General features: G+C 38.8%; 1 long non-coding RNA gene across 1 annotated transcript; it reads left to right on the forward strand.

Annotated features, from left to right (window-relative positions):
- The first annotated feature begins 1,150 nt into the window (after positions 1-1,150).
- LOC111817472 lies at positions 1,151-3,661 on the forward strand. The gene is made up of 3 exons (XR_002821664.1): positions 1,151-1,248; positions 2,746-3,109; positions 3,472-3,661. It is a non-coding gene; the product is annotated as an uncharacterized LOC111817472 (long non-coding RNA).
- The last annotated feature ends 1,768 nt before the right edge of the window (positions 3,662-5,429 follow it).

A 5,429-nucleotide genomic window follows, 5' to 3' on the forward strand; every position in this document is an offset into this window, starting at 1 on the left:
TTTAGCTACTGTGAATTGTGCTGCTATAAACATGTATATGCATGTATCATTGTCAAGTATTTTAAATTTTTTCATATTTTTTTGTTTTATTCAAGGCATTTTAATTAACATTGCCATATTACAAAGAAAAAATACTTAAACAGGATTATGAAAGGTTTTTTTTTTTTTAAAGTATTTAGGACAGGGCGTACAGGGTCTACAAGGCCTCACTACATAGATTAGACTCATAGTGATCCTCCTGTTTTCAGCCTTCCAAGTGCTGGGATTACAGGTGCACACTACCATGCCCAGTCTCAATTACCATCTCTGTGCACCCTGGGGGTGGAGCTGGCCAGGCAGGCCAGAATCAAACCCAGGTGGCTGCGCTCTGCCTAAGCAGGCACTTTAGTTCCCTGGGCTATCTGGCTGGCAATCATGAAAATTTTTATTAATCATCAAAATCTGGTTTATAGCTGTTGTCCGCATTCAGAAATATGGCATTACTAATCCTAACAAAAATATCAGTTCTCTTTCTGTTTTGGCTTGAGGGGTTTTTTTTTTTTTTCCCGCCGCTTTGTTTTGGTGCTAGGGATTGAACCCAGAGCCTTGTACTGTATTAGTAAATGTGTCCTCTGCCTCTGAGCTATAGCCTAGCCTTAAACAGTTCTAATGTAGATGACTGCAAAGGAGTTCATAAAATTGTTTTAGGCAAATGCTGAATTAGGGATATGGGACATTTTAGTCTTAAGCAGGTTATTTCTTTGCTTCTTAAATCTACAAGCTAATAGTAAAATATATATATATGTATTGTATGTAGTCAGTAGATATTCTGTTTTGGGAAGAAGCCTATTGCAGAGATTTAAGATATTTTTCCTTTTTTTTCTTTGGAAAATTTTAATAAAATCTTGATTCTTTCTTCAGTACTTGTTATAAATGTACTGATGCTAACTGTTCCTAGAGTTCTGAGATTTTTAAATACCATTCAATTGTTTGTAGCTGTAATAAGACACAGTCTCCCTCTAGTATGACCATGGTTCTAGTGTTTCTACGGTAGCACGTTCACCAAAGCCTCATCCTGTTTGCAGTGTTTGAATTCTAATAATTGTTTTCATCAATAGTGAAAAATGCAAAATAAAACAAAACAAAATCCACTTTTTCTTTTTTCAGATTAGCTTTTCCGGTTCCCTACTCTATTCAGTGTCAGCCTTTAGAAACTTTCATGAGAAATCTTCTGTGTTTAAAGTCCCCAAGTGTGTTCTCTGAGATATGGTGAGTATTGACTTCACATAAAATGACTTTCCACAAATGATACATCTATAGAGTTTCCCCTCTGTGTGTATCTTATGATGTGAAATGATCTTTGACTTCACACAGAATGGCTTCCCACACTCATTGAATTCATAGTGCTTTTGTTTTATATGAGTTTTCTAACTAACAATCAAGGCTGTATTCTGACAGAACATTGTTCCACATTCAATGCACTGATAAGGGTTCTCTCCTGTGTGTCTTCTCTGATGCTCTATGAAACATGAGTAGTAGCAAAAAAATTTTCCACATTCAATATATTCATAGGGTTTCTCACCTCTGTGAGTTCTTAGATTTTTGTGAGGGTGGACTTCTCAAAAAGGATTTCCTGCATTCATTACATTCATAAATTGTTTCCCCTATATGAGTTCTTTGAGGTCTGAATTTCTGAGAAAAGCTTTCCTACATTAACATTATTCAGGGGTTGGGGAGATGGCTCAGTGGAATAAGCACTTGCCTGATAAACACAAGGGCCTGAGTTCAAACCCCGGTTCCACCAAAAAAAAAAAAAAAAAAAAAAAGTATTCACAGGGTTTCTTCCCTGTGTGTATTTTCAGATGGGCAGTATGGATTGATTTAAATGAGAATGCTTTCTCACATTTATGATATTCATATGGTTTTTCCAGTGCATATTCTCCAATTTTGAGAAAGGGTTGACTTTTCACTGAAAGATTTCCCACATTCATGGCATCCATAAAATTTGTCCAAAAAAAGAGATATCTCCCATGTGACTTCTCTGATGCTTAATGAGATCAGAATTCTTACAGAAGATTTTCCCACATTCCTGCAATTTATAGTATTTCCCCATGTATGTTCTCTGATGTCTTCTAAGGGCTGACTTCTGGTTGAATATTTTCCCACATTCATGACATTTATAGGGTTCTGTGTATATTCTCTGTTGTACACCATGGAATAACTTTTTACTGAAAAGGGTCCCATATTCATTATATTCAGTGATACTGTCAATTGAATAGATCTATTAGTTGGAATGAAATTTGATTTCTGGCTAAAAAGGTAAGCACTCTGATGTTCAGTGAGAATGGATTCCTCAAGGAAATGTTTTCTACATTCACTAAACTCGGAACACTTCTCTCTGGGATGCACTTTTTGGTGAGCAGATACAAGTGACATCTTTCCCATGTTCAGTATATTTACAGGTTTTTCTGTCTTATGTAAGGTCTCTTATGTATAAAGAAGAGTGAACTCTCATGGAAAGATTTTCCACAACCACTTGCTCCTAAATTTGAATTTTTCTGATGTTGAACAAGGTCTTCATTAAGACTGAAATGCTTTCATTTTCATTATACCCATAAGGTTTCTCTTCAGAGTGAACTCTTCCACACTCATCTTCATAAAGCCATCTTCTACCTTTGTTACTTTTCAAATTTCTTTCTAAAATAGTCTGTACTGGTATCAGTTAATTCCTGGTGCTCTGGCAGAATCTTTCTCCAATATCCACAGCTCCTGTCCTTGCTCCAGCTGGAGAATCACCTCTCGTTTAGGAGTGAGGTGCCCTGCCCTGTGATCATTTTCCACTGGTGTTTGAAGAACACAAAATACTGTGAGACTATGGTTGTGTGGGTCTCCCGCTTACCACATCAGGCTTAGCTTACCTCCACAGCTATGGCTGCTGTGCTGAAGGTGAAGGTGCTGCCCTCCCAGGTCCTATGCTTTGTCCCTGCCCAGGAGAGTCCACTTCAGCCTGCAGAGTAACGCCTGGCCTGGATCCTGGCATCGTGCACGTGTGGGCAACATCATGCAGAAACATTCTGGGAGAGCAACACTGCCCTGTATCCAGCCTGATTCTACACCCACTGACTATAAGGTAGTTTTCAATTGAAACTTAAAACATAAAGGAATTGGAGTGGGAGTGAATTGCTGAAAATACTATGCTTTCCTTCAAAGGCTGTGTGCTTTCCCTCTGCTCCATACTGGTTGATTTCCCCTGTTCCACTCAGAGTTGGCGGGCTGCACCTAGCAAAATACATTGGTGTTCCAATTCCATCTCACACACTCCCCAAAGCCATTGGCCAATCCGGCATCCTTTTCCAGGAGTGCTGGGCCACTCTTCTGGAGCTCTAGGTGGAGTCACCAGTGCAGGACAGTGTGGGAGTGGAAGTTCATGCGCAAGGAGTTCAGAGAAAGGAGACACATTTCGTCCCTTCACCGATTTTTTTTTGCCCCCAGGCAGGTTGCAGATTGTGACAAAATGAGGGGAATCTCTCATGGTTACAGATTGGATTAGTCACAAAGTTACCAAATCAAGAATTCCAGGTAAAGTGTTTCAGCCTTCACCTGAAGATCATGAAGAGTGTGGTGGGGATCCACAGCACCTTCATAAACTGCACGTTGTTACCAGAATGAAAAGTACGATAAGACGACCATATTAGGAAAAAGATGTAATCGAGATGCTTGGATTAGAAAAAGCATGCACTCCTCAAGTTCATAAGAACATCCCTTCAGTAAATGCAAAGCTGAAAGTGGTTAAGCATCTCATAAGAATCCAGCCCCTGAAGCTGCCACAGGACTTCCTACAGAAGAGAACATGGGTAACATGTGCCTCAAGAGTACCGGGGAGATAGTAGTGCAGCGGCAGCTGAAGCCTGTGGACTCCTGTAAGCCCAGTACTCAAGGGGCGAAGGCAGAAGAATCCTTGCAAGTTCAAGGACAGACCCAGGCTATATAGTTCAAGACCAGCCTAATAACAGAGTAAGACCTTGACTGATAAAAAAGAAGGTAAAAAAAAAAAAAAAAAAAACCCTGTGGAGCAGGAAACAAGTCCTGATGCCACAGAGCTTCATATTTTAAAAATGAAAATTATATATAAAGTTGTGGGGAAGCTGGGCATGGTGGTGCATGCCTGTAATCCCAGCTCTCAGGAGGCTGAGGCAGGAGGATTGCTGTGAGTTTGAGGCCAGACTGGACTACATGTTGGATTTGAAGCCAGCTTAAGCTAAAAAGCGAGACCCTATCTCAAAAAAAAAAAAAAAAAAAAAGTAATGTTGGTGAGAAGATGTTTTCATTAAAATATTTTCAGTTTCAATCATTTTTAGTGAATAAACCTACTATGAGCCTTCCTCACTATAAAAAAACCATAAAGGAATTTGTCATTTTGATACATGTTAGTGACATAAGATCTCAAAATGATATAGGGAAACATTATAACTCCCAACTTGCTAATGTCCCATACCCAAAATTGAGCAGTGAATTCTGAGGAATGAAGGTTAAGAGTAGGAAATTTTATTGAGGGAGAGACATCTCATAAAAGAGACAGGAGGGGACTCAGAAAGTGGCTTGCCAACGAGCCCACTTTTCATAGGAAGTTCTATGAAGAAAAATCATGAGGTGGGTACAAAATTAGGAGGAGGATACAACAGGAGACAAAACTATGATCAACCAATAAGACTGCAAATATAGTCACTTAGGTAATATAGACCAATGGGAAAGCAAGTCAGGTAGCAAGTAATCATGGAAAGAACAAGGACATTTTTAGGAAAGGTGGCTCAAGAGGTCCTGGTCACCAACTAGGGTGACTAATGCCTATTTGGAATATGGATTGTTATTGTTAATCCCTTGGAGAGGTATGAAGGTATAGTCATTCCATCATTATCTTGAAGCCTGACCTTCAACAAATCGTCTCCAGCCATAGTTGTAACGTTGCTTATCTTCTGCTCTGACTCCTTTGAAGGCCTAGCCTTGTCCGCCTGCCTATTATATTCTACCTAACTTAGCTGTCCATAGTACTAGGATACATCATTAAAAAGAAATGTATGTTTTTAAAAATCAGAATGAAATAGAAAACTAAAAACTCTGTTTCATTGCACTAAACAGTTACATTAGTATGTTTATAAAAGGAATTATTTCTAAAATGTTCATATTTTAATGTCAACTATCACCTGTGTTCAAAGAGACAACAGAAAAATATCCAAAGAATTAAATGTGAAATGTTTATGATAAGCTCTTTTTTCCCTAGCCTTAGTTTTCTTCTTACTCCAGAATCTAAACATTTGAATCTAAACTGAGGCAGGAGGATTGTTACGAGTTCAAGACCAGCCCGGGCTACAAATTGAACTCAAGGCCAGCTTGAATTGCACAGTGAGACCCTGTCTCAAAAAAAAAAAAAAAAAAAAAAAAGTATTCACAGG

This window comes from Octodon degus, unplaced genomic scaffold, assembly GCF_000260255.1.
Source record: "Octodon degus isolate 3935 unplaced genomic scaffold, OctDeg1.0 scaffold00058, whole genome shotgun sequence".
NCBI classification, from domain to species: Eukaryota; Metazoa; Chordata; class Mammalia; order Rodentia; family Octodontidae; genus Octodon; species Octodon degus.